The sequence below is a fragment of the Grammomys surdaster genome, unplaced genomic scaffold (genome assembly GCF_004785775.1).
Source record: "Grammomys surdaster isolate TR1022 unplaced genomic scaffold, NIH_TR_1.0 273, whole genome shotgun sequence".
NCBI lineage: Eukaryota > Metazoa > Chordata > Mammalia > Rodentia > Muridae > Grammomys > Grammomys surdaster.
Genome location: NW_021604714.1, coordinates 664,918 through 681,640, shown reverse-complemented (window position 1 = coordinate 681,640; position 16,723 = coordinate 664,918). Strand labels below are relative to the sequence as shown.

The 16,723-nt window shown below is 41.5% G+C and overlaps 1 protein-coding gene across 2 annotated transcripts in view; it reads left to right on the top strand.

The window, feature by feature from the left end:
* Mcu (mitochondrial calcium uniporter) overlaps positions 1-16,723 on the top strand; it is a 165,947-nt gene that overhangs the window by 103,320 nt on the left and 45,904 nt on the right. The gene's annotated exons all lie outside the window — the stretch shown is intronic.

The following is a 16,723-nucleotide window of genomic DNA, read 5'->3' as shown; positions in this document are numbered from 1 at the left end:
ACCACTTATACCTCTTCACATGGTTGGGGGAAGGGCACAGGGACTGGAGGAACACTAGGGCTTGCTAGCTGCCAGCCTTTCGCAGTAAAGCAAGTCCAGGATCAGTAAGAGACCTTGTCTCAGTGCATGAGGCAAAGAGAGAGAGGATGGCACCTCCTCTGCTCCCCCAACACGCTCGCGCATGTGCACACACACACACACACACACACACACACACACCATGCGTAAGAAAGGAAACCAACATGCCTTTCTGCTTTTCCCTCTTAGAAGACAATATACAGTCAGGATATTCCTCACAACAGCTTGTTAAAGAAGAGCTTGGCTGAGGGTGAATGCTTCTTAATTCAGTCAAGAAACACCTAAGATGTCTCACACACACACACACGCACACACACACACACACACACACACCCCTAACTCTCCGTCATCTGCTATTAGAAGCCCATGGTGACACCACCTCCACCACTGTAGAATTCTTTCTGTTTTAAGCACACATGGAGTATTTTCTGAAACTGACCTCGAATTAGGCCATAAAGCAAACATTAATAAATTCCAAAGGACTGCAGTCATATAGCATTTTCTCTAGCCACAGAGGAAATCATGGTCTGCAGGAATGAATCATTTTCTCTGGGAAATCCTCCAATATTTGAAATGTGCATCAAAGGAGAAATAGTAACCATACTAAGAAATTAAAAGGATACATAGTTTCCCAGGATTAAAAGTAGAAAAGAAGGATACCACTACAAATCCTTGAGCCACTGTGAAGGCGGCTTAGGATGCGGCTGAGCATAGAACAGGTGGCCTTGGGTTTGGTACCCAGCACTGGAACAACCACCCCCAAAAAATGGCTAGAAAAAATTGATACCAATAAACTTTTTTCACTCAAAAGTTCCTAGAGTAACATAATTTCCAAAACTAACCTGAAACTTTAAAAAGTAAGCCTGACTTTAAAAATGGCCAAGGGGCTGGAGAGGTGGCTCAGTGGTTAAGAACATGGGCTGTTCTTCCAGAGGTTCTGAGTTCAATTCCAAGCAACCACATGGTGACTCACAACCATCTGTAATGGGATCTAGTGCCCTCTTCTGGTGTGTCAGTGAAAGCATACTCATAAAAATAAAATAAATACTAACTCCTCCAGATCCAGGCTAAGGTAAGGAGGTAAGGATTATTCACTTTTGAACTTAAAGACTCATCCAGTTTAATTAAGTTGAAAAAGAAGAAGAAATGAACTTCAGTATTCAAGATAAAGTAAATCTAACCTCATATACAGATGACACAATTAGATATATGGAAAATCTGAAAGAATTTACAGGAAAGATATAAAATTAATTTGACTATGACAAAGTGATTGAAAATGAATCACATGCTACACCAGTTGTTGAGTTGGACACGATTGGTCAGTTTCTTAAATTCGTGTAGCTGAGCCATTTCTACATGTGTGTAGACACCCTGCATATTCCAATACAAAGCTTAGGGAAAGTAAGATATATTCCTATAGCTGACTTTTAGGAAATGAAATTTGAAAAATGAAACTATTTGCAATAACATTAAGATACATTAAAATGTGTCATAAGAAAGCTGTAAAGAGATTTCAGGCCTCCCCAGAGAAAACTAGAGGAAGGAAAAAGTGTGTCAAGACCATGCCTGGGAACACTTAACATTGTTTAGTTGTTGCTTCTCTGCAGATTCATTCTCAGTGGAGGGAAAGATGGCCAGCTTGATACAGAAGAAAGTAAATTTAATCTTGGCTGAATCCTCTACCAAATGAAGCTAACCATGAAACACAGGTGTAAATGTTCATGTTAAAAGAACATAGCTTGTTAGAGAAACCAGAAGACTATCTTCCTGACCTTCAGACAGGAAACATCTAAAGCAGGATAGCAGGATATAAAAGCCACTACTCATGAAGGAAAACATTACTAGCCAGGCTACTTTAAAAGCTTAAGTTTCATTCTTCAAGGTACCATTAAAATGCTTGCTATGGTGGGAAAAGAAATACACACGCACATATGCATATGTACATAAATAAATATATACACATATATACAGATGAGGCCTCAACAAAGGGCTTGTATCCCAGTATATAAGTAATTTTATATAAATTTTTAAAGGTAACATAGTTTAAAAAAATTAGCAAGAAACTTGAAGGGACACCCACAGGAGACGATAGCCAAATGAGTTATAAATGTACCAAAAGGATTTTAACATCATCAGTCATTGGGAAAGGAAGCTACTAAAAAATAATTACATTCCTACCTGAAGCCCGAAATTAGCCAAGCTGACAATATTAGGCATGAAAAAATAAAATTAAATTAAATTTTAAAAAAAGCATGGGGCATTTACTGTTCTCCCAGAAGACCCAGGTTCAATTCCCAGCACCCCCACCTTACACTTCCTGTAACTCCAGCTCCTGGAGATCCAATACCTCTGGCCTCTGTGGGCAGTTCTGCTCATACACACATACCCACACACAGATGCACATGCATACACATAATTAAAAACAAATTTTTTAAGTGAAAAGTCTGGAACTCTGGGGGTTAGGGAGGTCTCAAGATGGTGGACCCTGACGTAGAACTCACTGTGTGGCCCCATGAACGTGTTCATGTCCCTTAGCTCTGAAGCTCATTTTCTAGTCTCGTCTTGAAGAACATATAAAGTGAATGTTCACTACTGCGTATTAGTCAGCCTGGAGATAGCCCAAAAGTCCGTTGTGGTGGACTTGTTTAATGGATATCTAAGTCTACAACAGTGAAACCGAGCTACTGCTGTGCCTGCCAGCATGGGTGAGCCTGATAGAGCCAATGTGGGCCAACACACAGCAAGATAAAATCAATAAATGCTGTCTGACTCTGTTCATACACAACCCAAGGCTTCATCAGAGAAGAGCAGCCCCAGCTTCTCTTAGCAAGCATGCAGACTCAGTGAGGACTCTGAAAGATGCTCAGTGCTGTAAAACAAACAAAAACAGTTTAGAAATACGTCTGCAGTTTACAGAGGATTCTATAATACATACTCTATACTTACCACTCTTAAATATCTATGTTTGGCCTAGCTTGCGGCAAAGCTTTTATTTTTTAAACTGAGAAGATTTCTTAGTTTCTTTTCCTGTTGCCGTGATAGAAATGCTGTGTGGAACACAACATAAGAGAAGGTTTGTTGGGGCTCACAGTTCAGGGTATTGTCCACCGTGGTGGGGGAGGGGCGCAGCAGCAGGAGCTTGTAGGAGCTGGTCACTCTGCATCTATCCTTCGGGTTTGCTTTGTTTCTGTCCTACTGGGGGTTTTTTGTTTTTGTTTTTTGAAAAAAGAGAGAACCCATGAAGCTGGGTAGGTAGGGAGGTGGGGAAGATCCGGAGAGAGTTGGGTAGGGGAAGGAATATGATCAAACTGTATTGTATGAAAGGAACTTAAGAAGCAGAGAGCCGTGAATACGTGTGTGCCAGCACACCGCTTCCTTTTCCACTCTGTAGAGTCCAGAGTTCTAGGCTGGGGAGTGGTCCTGCCCAGTTAAGGTGGGACTTCCCCCACTAATTATTATAATTAAGATAATACCTCGTAGACAGTCTCAGAAACTAACCTTTATGTCCATATACCCCCATGAGTTTCTGGAGATCACCTCCGAGGTGATTCTAGATTCTGTTAAATTGGCATTTAATACTATCACTGAAATACATATTATAATATTGTCAACGCTATCTGTTTCCACCTTCAATTTCCAAACCTTTCTCTCTAGAGCTATGTACTGTAAAAATGATATACCATCTCCATGTGTCTTAAGAGTAATCACATTCATATATTCAATTAATTATTATGTGTATATATTTCACATATTCACTAGTTATTAATATGTATATATTTATATACTTGTTAAAGGTAAAATAATAATGCATATTTTTGTATGTTAATTCATCAAGTACTATATTTTACATACTCTATAATTTACATATTTACTCTACATTGCTTTTGAGATTTATTCATGTTTAAATCAGTGGACAGTTTTGGTACTAAGCAAACATTATGAATTCTCATTCCTAGCTGTTCATAATTCTTGCAAAATGGATGGTAATGGTATTTGTAAGAAGAATCAATCTTAATATGTAATTGATCCTCTGTCCAGCTCAGATTGTGAAGCTGTGACTAGAACGGTTGGCTGAGTGTTTGGTCCCACATGATGCCCAGCCAGTCAGTCAGTGGAGAGCAAGGAGCTGTTGTGAGTTGGGCTTTCAATTATGTATGAAAATCACCCTAACTGCCTTGTCTACATCCCTTCACTCTCCACTGCGATGATCTGATTTGTAAGAGTTTTAATAACAGCCTCTTTGTGATCATTTTAAGTAATGTGTTAACTATATGAAGCTTAACAGCAAACTAAAATAAATCCATTCACTTAGCTAACATCAGAGAGAAGGAAAAAAAAAAGTCATCAAATTTGACGTGTTTTTATGAAGCCCCGGGGTATTAAGAACAAATGTGTTTAAATCTCTCGTTAATTAAAGTGTGTTTGTTCTGGGCGGCATTGCTGTGGGACGTCTGGAAGGAGCACTGGCTGCTCCTGGTCCCTGCCTCTGTTGCCAGTGCTACAGCTGGAGCGGGCTGACTCAGCAGGGTGGCTATCCGGGAAAGGCAAGCATGCATTCACTGGGTCTGTAAGTAGGTAAAATGAGTAAACGGGAAGGGTGTTGAAGCACACCTACTACAGTGCTGGAACTCTCTCCTGTTGTCTCGCTCTCCTGGTGTAGAAAGCCATTCTGCTCAGGCGCACGTGGGAGGACCGAGAGCCATGCTCACGCAGCGGCTGCGCCCCTCTCCAGGAAAGGAAGGGAAGCCGCATTCTTTTCCAGTATTAGCTGATGCCAGAGCAAAAATGAGAATCACTTCAGGCCTATTTATCTGCACTGCCACTAGTGCACTAGTGTGTGTGTGTGTGTGTGTGTCCACGTGCGCGTGTACGTGGGTACACTTGACTTGTGTAGAGGCCTAAGGCTGACCTCAGGTGCCTACCTTTCTTCCTTACCACTTTCTTCTTTATCGCTCACTGAGCCTACAACTCCCGTTTGACTAAACTGGCTGGCCAGTGTCTCCTGTATGCCCTCCCTGCCCCCTCCGCCAGCACTGGACTTGCAGGTATGAGCTGCCACACTGAGCCTTTGCGTGGGTCCTGGGCATCTGAACTCACACTTCCTGCCAAGCCTTGGTGCCTGGGCCATCTCCCACCCCATGGTTGGATCTTTCTTACTTCACAGGAAGCTTCGCAGGAACGGGAGGTATTAAAATGTCCTACTTACTGCTTTTCTCCATCCCACTCTAGGTTTTCTGATGCTTTATGAAGTTTACCAAAAATATTAAATCTAATACATTTTACTTGTTAAAAAAAAATAATGCAAGAAGCATATTCATGTTAGTTTGTTCTCCCTCAGCTTTTTTATTTTGAATATTCTCAAATCTAAAGAAAATTATAGAAAATACAATGTACATATAGTCTTATACCCCATCTAGATTTATGTTATTAATATGTTGCTACATTTGCTTTATTTTCCTTATGTGTATGCATTCACATGGACATATGAATGTTTTATTTTCTCTACATATGTGCATTCACATGTACACAAGTGTTGGTCTTATTTTCCCTACATATATACATTCACATGTACACATGAACATTAATTTCATATACTCTACATATGTATGTTCACATGTACACATGTGTATTACTTTTATTTTTTCCTATATATGTGCAGGTGCATGTTAGTTTCATTTTCTCTACATAAGTACATTCACATGTACACATGTGTGTTAATTTTATTTTCCCTACATATATGCATTCACATGTCTACATGCACATTAGTTTCATATTCTCTATATATGTGCATTCACATGTACAGATGCACATTAGTTACATTTTCTCTACATAGGTGCATTCACATGTTCACATACATGTTGGATCCTTTACCTATAAACACTTTAACCCTGATTTCATAAGAACACTAGCATTCTCTTGCTCTTGTGCACAATGTAAGAGCTGTTTTCATCCCTGGAACTCTTTTGTTACCTGTGTTTTTATCTGTATTCAGGAACAAAGGAAGCAGGATGGATTATTAATAGCTGCCGCCCACTGCCTAAGTTATTCACCACTGTGTATCGTTCAGAATTCAAGTGTGAAAAAGAGAGAGGTTCAGCTTCAGTGCTGAATAAACACAAAGTATTAAAGGGACAAGGCCCCAAAGCATTAGGCTGTCTCTTGAACCGCATCTCTGAGCTGCACAAACCGTTAAATCATTTCCCTCAACTACTTCATTGTGTGTGACACATGTCAGGAGAGAACACGTCGCTATTTGTCTTCACAAATTCATAGCTTTCCAAGTTGTAAGGACTCACGATGTCTGCTGTAAGACCCGCTCATTTCACAGACGAAAAGTCTGGTTCAAGGTCATGGAACTAGATACGACTCGAGAATCTCATTTTCAAGCTGTCTGGGCAGTGTTCTTCTGTTCTGTCACATGGAATCTCTATAAAATTCCATTGCTTTTGCCAGGGTCTTGATAAGAGAGAGGTGGAGGTCTGAGACCACCATACCTCGATTGCTCCTGCTTGCCCTTGGATCTGGTTTGGGTGAGCGACACAAGACTCTTCAAACTTCTGTTTGCATATGAATTTCCTAGTAACCTTGTTGATGCCAGAGGGCTGAGGGGAGCTGGGTGATGCAGATGCCACAGGTGCAGGAAACAGCTGTCAGAACCAGCCCAGGTCCTCATAGCCCCAGGAGTCCCCCAAATAGGAAAGAATATTTTCAAACATTACACAATACCGTACTTTTTAAAACCCAGAAAGTAATGTAATTCACACCTGTTTACCTGCCATCAAGCCAAAATGAAATACTTCTAGAAGTTCTTTGCATTTTTCTAACTTTAAGCCACTTCCGAGAGAGAAGTTTTACTTCAGGGTGTTAATTTAGATGCAACTGTCTCTCAAGGGTCATTGCAGCACTAACAGGAGACTTCATAGGCTTAAATGGTAATATAGAGGGACCCACAGATCCAAGTTCCTCTGCCAAGGAGAACTGTCAAGAAGAATACTACATCACATTCCATTCTCGACTCGTGATACGAGCATTTCCCAAACTCTGTCTGTTTAGTCAATCTAACAAGTGACATTCTGCTTTGATTCCTTTTGGAACAGAATAAATGGTTATCCAGAACAACTGCTAGTGTTTATGTGACAATAAGGGTTTTTGTGGATAAGGATTCTTAAGAATTTTTGTGGTTGAGTATTTTGTTGTCTAAAAATAGTTAACACTATAGTTATTAAACACCTCAATGTAACATGGAATCCCTCTGCAGCAGTCAAAAATAAAACAGACCATTAATATATAGGAAGAAATACTCCAACTACTCCCCAAATGCTTGTAGCTACTGTCATTTACTCTAATTTCCCAGAATCCCTCAGCAGTAAATAAAACATCAGTAATAATTCCCCAAGGGCAAGAGTAGAGTACAAAGCCGTCGTATAGCTTGTCAAAGAAGCTGAGATAGGAAGAAAAAAAGGCACGAGGATTCAGTGAAGTAAGTCTTTATGAAGTTTCTGCTTCCTCCCAGCATACTGCAAGGTACCAATATGTAAGGAGATTAGTTAGTCTTCTGGCTGACCGTAACCCTGAAGAGGAGTCGGTCATCAGAACAGATAGTAGAACAAACGAAGCATGCTGGAACAAGAAGGGTACGGACAGAATCTAGGAACAGTGTACGGAAGTTGTAAAGAAGAAGAACTTGAAGATGTAATGCATTTAAAAGGGCTGGGGGTGTAGCTTAGCTGGCAAGCATGCTTGCCTGACGTTTTCAGAGCCATGACTTTAATATCCAGCACCACAGATGATCCCCAAGGAAACACGTGTCTTACACCCTCAGTGCTTGGGAGCTGAAGGCAGGAGGAGAAGAGGTTCAAAGTCATCCTTTGCTACAGAGAACCTAGAATCACTGTACAAAACAAAAACTCTGCCCTGTTTTGTTTGTTTGAGACAGGGTCTCATGTAGTTCTGACCGGCCTCAAACTCAGTACATAGTCAAAGCGAGCAGGAGGATTTTGAGTTCTGAATCCCCCTGCCTCTGCCTCCCAGGCACTGGAACATTGGCTTGATCACCATCTTGATCCTAGCTAAGACTCTGGTTGTTTTTTGTTTTGTTTTATTTAAGATTTATTCTTTTTATGTGTATATGTGGGTTCTTGTGAGTTCCTGTATGCCACCTGCATGCCTGAGGACTCCAGAAGAGGGCACTTGGTGTGGGTGCTCAAACCCAAACCCGGGTCCTCTGAAAGAGCAGTAAGCACTCTTAACTGCTGAGCCATCTCTCTAGCCCCTGGCAACAAGTATTTTTTTTTAAGTCACTTCACTTGGATAGATTTAATAACTTACTAAGAACAGAAGTTGCCTTGGGAATTGAAGGCATATACTTTATATATTTAATCATGACTTCTTTTATGACATGACAGTGTATCTAGTAGAAAAAAACATTAGTCCAGATGTAATAAAGTCTAACAGTCATTTTAAATAACCAAAGGATGAGTAATTTTCTGATATTAAGGCATTAAGTCACACATATTAATAGTACTCTGACTTAAACTGCATAACACACTTGGTCTCATAAGACACTTTGTCTCCTTGTTATCCAGAGAGGATACTATGTCCTGCAGTTCACTGTAATTGTTTGTTTTTGTTGCTGTCTGAAGGAACAGTTTCTGAAAGACCTTGGGTATCTGCCTTTTACATGGTAGGGCTAACCTTACACAGATTTTGGGGTACAGATCCTCGTGCTTTTGAAAATGTACTGTACTTTCTAACGAATGAGACTTTCCAGTAAGAGGCAAATCCCTTATGGAGATGGTTTATGAGTGTGTTTCTATAGAACATTAAAGTTCTAATACAAAGCTTCGCTCAGGTGTGGTCACTCACCCTCGGGTGATATAGTCAACAGAGGTAGTATTAATATAACATGTAGGAAACTGCATCTCAGGACCTGAAGTTCCAGATCCCAATAACTAATAACTTTTCTAATAACTCCAGGATCTCCCTTCTCTTGGGTCTTGAGCTTTGAGAACTGAATGCTTGGGCTGGTACTTTGGTTGAAGGTAGTAAAAGTCTATCGCTGGTGTGGTGCTGAAGTAGTTTTATAACATCAGGAGATAAACGTGGAAAAACCCAAACTCCAAATTGAGTACACTGATCTAGATGTTTTGCTGTAGGCCAACTGCAGGCGTTGTACACTGTTAATTATAGAGTGCTCATAGATATTCTGGAGGGGGAAGGGAGAGAGAGAGAGAAGGAGGAGGGGGAAAAGGGGAGGGGGAGGGAGAGGAGGAGGAGGAGGAGGAGGAGGAGGAGGAGGAGGCGTGGAACAGCCTTGGGTGTCATTCTTCAGGTACCATCTGCCTTTTTTTTTTTTTTTTTGAGACAGGCTCACCACCTGGAATTCTGGGATTCAATAGTTTGGACAGGCTGGTCAGCAAGTCTCCGGGTTCCTCCTGTGCATCTCCCACCAACTCCTCAACACTGGGATTGCAATCACGTTTCACTATGTCTAGTTTTAAAACGTGTTTTTTATATATGTAATACCATACTTACATGTAACACATTGAAGCTGCATTCACTGCTCCATCCTTTGTCAGGCCCTTTCTACTCCATCAACCTCCCTTCCCAACTGGCCCTCTCCTATCCTGTGTTCCTCCTTTCTCCCTTCTCCCCCCTCCTTCCCTCCCTCCCTCCTTCCTTTTCTTCTCTCTCCCTCCCTCCTTCCTTCCCTCCCTCCCTCCTTTCTTCTCTTCTCCCTCCTTCCCTCCCTTTCTGTTTCCTTTCTTTCCTCCCTCCCTCTTTCTCTCCTTCCCTCCCTCCCTTCCTTTTTCTCTCTGTACCTTCCCCTCCCTCCCCTTCTGTTTCCCTTCCTCCCTCCTTCCTTCTCTCCCTCCCTCTCCCCCTTCTCCCCTTCTCTCCCCTCCCACTCCCTCCCCCCATCACTAGAGGGAGGGAAGGATGTTCAGGCAGTCATAGCTGGCATGCGTCCCCATCACAGTGCCTATATTCCATCTGGAAGACAACACCCACAGCTCTGCTCCCTGTCCTTAAATTTCCACAGGCTTTCTAAGGTCTTGAGAAGTTGGTGTGATTTTGATAAGTCTGCCTTTATGTGTTACTTGGCCTTTTTCCCTTGAGGCTTTTTAACATTTTCTTTGTTCTGTGTGTTTAGTGTTTTGATTATTATGTGCTGAGGGCATTTTCTTTTCTGGCCCAGTCCCTTTGGTGTTCTGTAAGCTTCTTGAACCTTTATAAGTATGCCCTTCTTTAGGTTAAGAAAATTTTCTTCTATGATCTTGTTAAAAATATTTTCTGAGGCTTTGAGCTGGGAATCTTCTTCTTTTATTCCTATTAGTCTTAGGTGTGACCTTGTGCTGGTATCCCAGATTTCCTGGATGCTTTGAGTTTTTTAGATTTAACATTTTCTTTGACTGATATATCTGTTTCTTCAATTGTATCTTCAACACCTGAGATTCTCTCTTCCAGCTCCTGTATTCTGTTGGTGATGCTTGCATTTCTTGTTCCGGTTCACTTACTTAGGTTTTCCATCTCCAGGATTCCCTCAGTTTGTGTTTCCTTTATTGCTTCTGTTTCCGTTTTCAGGTCTTGAACAGTTTTATTAGTTTCCTGCAACTGTTTGTTTTTTCTTGGCTTTCTTGACATTCTTTAAGGGATTTATTGATTTCCTCCAATTTTTAAATTGTCTCTCCCTGGTTTTCTTTAAGGGATCTATTTATTTCCTTTTTTTTTGTTTTTGTTTTTTTTTTTTGGTTTTTCGAGACAGGGTTTCTCTGAGTAGCTCTGGCTGTCCTGGAACTCACTCTGTAGACCAGGCTAGCCTCGAACTCTCGAGGCTCAGAAATCCGCCTGCCTCTGCCTCCCAAGTGCTGGGATTAAAGGCGTGCGCCACCACCGCCCGGCTCCTATTTATTTCCTTTTTAAGGACCTCTATCATCTTCATAAAGTTAGTTTTAAGGTTGTTTTCTTGTGCTTCGGCTTTGTTGGAATATTCAGGGCTTGCTTAGTGCCATGGCTGGACTCTAGTGGTAACATGGTACCTTGGCTGTTGATGACTGTGTTCTTATACTGCTGTTTGGGCATCTGGCTTTGGAGTGATTATAGGTCTAGGTGTTGGGTTCTGGGTTTGTCTATGTTGAGATGGGTGTTTCTTCTTTGCTTTCTATTTCCTCTCTGGTCCTCTGGTTGGAGTGCCCTGTGTTTAAGTAGAAAGTCTCCACCCAAGTTGGGAGCTGGATTTCTGATGGCCTGGGTGGCCTCTGGTGGAACAGAGGGTTTCCACCCAAGGGGGATTGGGGTTCTGGCTATGTGTGTGGCCGCTGATCTGCCTGAGGGCCTTCTGGAGTTCGGAATGCTGGCCTTGCCTCTGACAGGTAGGAAGCTTCTTTGGGAAGTATTGGCTAGGGTACAGTGACTCAGACTCAGGTTCTTAAGTCCTCAGGAGGCAAAGCACTTTGTCCACCGAGGTAGCCCAGCCACGTGAATACTCTGGTCTTGAAAAAGACACTTTGAGACAGTATTGAAAGGATCCATTTTTATAAGCATGTGGATCATACTGATGGCATGTAACAGGGACATAGAATCTGGCTCATCTAGACTGTGGCTCAGTGAAGCTCTTTCTGGCCACGTTTCTGCTTTGGACAAATAGTAGTTATTCATCTAAAGCTGTTTGGTCCCATTAATATACTATGCTTTGGAGTAGTTATTACGTATTTGTTTCCTAGTGAAATAAGACTAAGTCTTAAAGGAAGCCGTGTTAGGAATGAGCCTTACCCATAATGCTCTCCTCCTCCTCCTCCTCTTCTCTTTCTTTTATCTCACATCTAATTGGGATATTTGGGACTGTTGGCAGGTTGTTTAGACTTTAGTGTCTTCTTGAGTGTCTGGTAGGTTTGCTCTTCTGGCCGTGTAAGGTGGATGCCGGGAAAGTTTATATATGTTAGCAGTAAGGGATCCAAAAGTAGCGTTAACTTGGATTTAATAGTGGGATCTGAGGACATGGGATATCTCTTTTGAATACTGGAAGTTTTTAATCAGCCTGAGTCCTGTGACTTGGGGAAGATAACGTTACAGCGTTTGTATTCTGAGTTGATGCTACTGGACAGTTTTCTTCCTGGGTGAGGGTTAAAGGTAATTACCTGTTGCAGCACACATGGCAGGGTGGCCTTGTGCATTTCTTACATTGATTACAAGCTTTTGCTTTTCTCTCACAGACTCAGGTTACTTTTATCAGACTATGTGGACTACCCTTTACTAAAAATAAAAATGTATTTTCTTTGCAAGGGGCTGTGGTAAAAGTGCATCTATTTGGTATTGATGGTGCCTAAAGACTTCCCTCTCCCTGGGTATTTTTATGCCGCACATTCTCTCTTCACCTTGATTTTGGTCTCTGCCTGTGGTATATAAATATGTGAAGAATATGCACTGTTTACCTAAAATGCCTTTCTTTTTTTTTTTTTTAACTATTTGTTAGTTATTTGGTTGGCTGTTGGTGTTTGCTTGGCTGGTTGGTTTGCTCAGGTTTTGTTTTGATTGAAGAGCTGAGAATCAACCCCAGGACTGATGCATGCAAGCTTACACTCTTCTGCTTGCACATCCCTAACCAACTAACAAACTTACGTTTTCTTTTATTTCGTGGTTTGCTTCTGTCTTTCAGAGGCAAAGTCTCAGGTAGTCTAGGCTAGCCCTGAACTGTGACCGTCTCCCAGATGCTGATATACATATACCACCATTCTTGGCTCCCAGCAAACTTCCTGATATGTTTGTTTTAAATATTAATATTGGCCAAATATTTTTGAGATGCTTGCTACTTTAGAACAAAGGAAAACTAAAAATCTTACTGTTTTATTGTGACATATCAAGAATAAAAAGATACAGCACAGGTAACTCTGATTTGGGATCCACAGGACTCAGGGGGTAAAGAACAGTACTTCTTTGTTGTTGAGCATCCATTACCTGTTTCCTGGTTGGTTTTGATTTATTGTTTTTCCTCTGTGTTGTTACCATATTTCAAGGAGAAATGACTAGAACAGAATCATTTTTGTTTATGTTAGGCTCAATGGACTATAAACCATGAGAAATCTTTAAAAAATTACAGACCTATACGTGTGTCTGGACTGTTAATAAATAATAGCCTGGGGATGGTAGCTGGAAGTCACAGCTGTTTGGGAGGCTGAGGAAGACGATGGCTTATGCCCAGGAGTCTGAGGCCGACCCGTGCAACAGTGAAAACCTGCCTCTCAATATAATTTTTAGTTGTGATTGTCAGCGTTACTACAGAAATGGTCTGGAGAGTTATCCCCACACCATACAAGCTTTATTCTATAACAAGGGCCAGCTAAGGCTATCTTACAGGGCTGCACTGCAGACGGTTTAGCGTTCTAAGACCCCGTGGTTTCTGTTGCAATTACTCATCCTGTGTTTAGAGAGAGAGAGTTGGTTGACCAGCAGTGAGTGTGAGTGAGCTCAACTGTGTTCCAATAAAACTCTACAAACAGAGGTGACTGGCCTGCCAATCCATGCTCTACAGCATCTAACAGAAATCATGTCATGTACTGAGGCCCTACAAAAAATATCGCCAATGACTATTTGTAAAAATCCTAGAGGCCTCTGGTTTTTAAAGTGTTCCAGCATTTGTGGTCTGAAGTATCTTCAGGTGAAGTGTTCTGATGGTTTGGATGTCTTTTAAGATGTTCTGGGGGGAAGTGAGGCACGATACTACCTGCCTATCATTCCAACACTTGAGGGGTAAAGAAAAGGGCAAGAGGATCCAGAGATCAGCATCCCTCTTGAGGAGAGAATCAGAGACAGACAGACTGACTGACTGGCAGACTGACTGACAGGGGAGGAAGAAAGCAAACTAGATGGGCCTAGATAAACTAAGTTTGGCAGAACGTTGCTAACTACTGAAGGGAGTGATGGGTGCCTGGGATTTCTTCCCACTTTGCTCTCTCCTGTTCACAGATGGTCTTGGTAAAAGCCACTGCGTAACAACAATGGCCCAGGAAATGTAACAGTCCTTCCCTTCTCTCCTCACACCATAGCATAGGAAGAAGAGCAAGAAACTGAATTCTAAGCTTTGTCTTCACCACAACCAGGGAGCAAGCACTCTGTATAAAGGGTGGCAGCCAGAGCTGGTGAAGGCCAGACAAATGTCCAGACCTCAAGAGGTGACGCCTGTGCTTGCAGATACATAGCAAAGCCAGGCAAGCAAGTTCTCCAGAGCTGGTGGTTGGCCTCAGACTCTCCAAAAGCAACGTTCAGGACTTTAACAAGGCCTCCAGGAACGATTAATGTTAGGAACTAATATGTCAGGCTTCAGGAAGTTCAGTTCTCATGACTCCCTCTTCAGGAAGAAGTTTGGTCCTTGGAGCAATGAAAGCAGAAACTGGCAGGTAGCACGGAGCCCGTTGTCTGTGGAGTTAAGATGAAAACAAATGTGCACAGAGCAGACTCTGCATCTCTGAGGCCTCCACAGGGCGCTGAGGAGAACAGAGGACTAGCACTGAATAAACTCATGCTTTATGTAAGCCACCAACAGCCATCTAAGAAAGACCCAGCCACAACGTCACATAATGAGCATTGGGAGAGAGCAGGAAGGCAGGTAGATAACTGACGCCTGAACTAAACTGATCGGGAAAGGGACATAAAAAGCCTCAGTACTCATAATAGAGGGAAGACTTTTGTATTAACATAATATGTATTTTCCACAAGCTATCATTGTCAACATGTACTTAGCATTTATTTGATGAGGGCTTGTTATTTCACAAACACTATCAGTGGTTGAACCAATCAAAAATTCTTGTCCCATGGGTCAGAGAATACAGCAATAAACTAAGTAAGTAATTTATTTAAAAGATTTGGACCTACCAAAATCAGGGGAAAGTTAAGTGTGTTGGGTAGGAGTATATACCTGAAGGCAATCAGGAGAGGCAAGTGCTGGATCAATATTTAACACAAGGGGCCAGAGTTTTCCTTACCCAGCAGAATGACATTCAAGGAGCTAAGGGAAAAGAGGGAGCCAAATAGTCACAAAAACCAACATTATAAACTGGAGCTTGCAATCCTCCTGCCTCCGCAAGCATATGTATCACCATTCTTTAGTTTACTAAGTAAACTATTTAAAGAAGAAAGTAGCGATCAGAATATTATAAAATTTCAGACTACACTGATTGCCCATCATAGTCAAGGCCCTGGCTTTAAGCTTTCATATGACAAAGAGGAAAAAAATAAAAACAAACACAAGACACCAAAACAAACACAAGATTCTAACATTGCATACTGAAAAAGACTAAATAAATGTTTTATATACCTATAAATAAATGTAAGGAGGCTAGACTTTCCTAATGAACAAGTCCCAGATTAGATCAGAAAGAAAACAGAGCAGCTCAGAAATGATAGTAAAATAACAGGCCAATAGAGACACAGCAGATGTGCACAAAGGGAAAAAAAAATCTCAGGTTGATATATCCAACATTGGTTACTACAGTACAGCACAGAAAGCATTCATGGGGGACAGATGCAAGTTCTGTTAGGAGAACTCTGTCAAATGCTTCTCTAGTATACAGATAAGATTCAAAATGAGAAACATGGAATTCTAGGCTACATCAGGTATAGTAGCACACACCTATAATTGCAGAGGCAAGGGGATCTCTGTGAGTTTGACAATAGCCTGCTTCTACACAATCAGTTCCAAGCCAGTCAGGTCTACATAGTGAGACCCTGCCTCAAACCACAAAGATTCCTGGATACAAAGGCTTGAAGTCATACAGAAGGTAGGTAGTTTCCCCTACGCTGATCCCTGGAATTCTCATAGTCTCAAAAATGCGTAACACTTCCTGAGCCCTTACTGTAGACCAGGTACTGTTCTAAGTGCTTTACATATATTACTAATTTAGTTCTCATGATGACTAACCAAATCAGATACTAAAATTTACTATAAGCCCGGAATATGGACCCACCATGGTTATCAGGGTTCGAGCAGACTGATCACTGGACAGAGCAAAGATTCAGAAACAGATTAAAATTCATACAAGTATTTGGAAAGGGAGGAGGATGCCGTCTGAGGGAAGATGAAGATGGGTTAATTCAATACCTCATCCAGCTGTGCTGCTGTGGAAGCGAGATTAGCTGTGTATCTTTCTTAAATGTGATTGAAAATTAAGTCCTATGATCAAAATTTTAAACCTGAAAGAAAAAACAATATACAAACTTTCTCTCCAATAATTTAAATGATTTATTTATATTTTTTCCTAAATATTAGTGGTCTGGGTACTTTTCTCTTGCTCTGAAAAGACTCTATGACCAAGGCAACTTATAAAAGAAAGCATTTAATTAGGCCTTGCTTTCAGAACTCAGAGGGTTAGTTTATAATCATCATAGTAGGAAGCATGGCGGCACGTAGGCAGGCATATATAACACCAGAGCAATAACTGGAGCTTTAATCTTATACAGAAGCAGCAGACAGAGAGAGACACTGGGCTTGGCTCCGGCTTTTGAAACCTCAAAGCCCACCCCCAGTGACACACTTACTCCAACAAGGCCACACCTCCTAATCCTTCTCAAACAGTTCCACCAACTAGGGACAAAATATTCAAACAGAAGCGCCTGTCAGGGCCATTCCCATTCCAAAGACCACAGTCAGCCT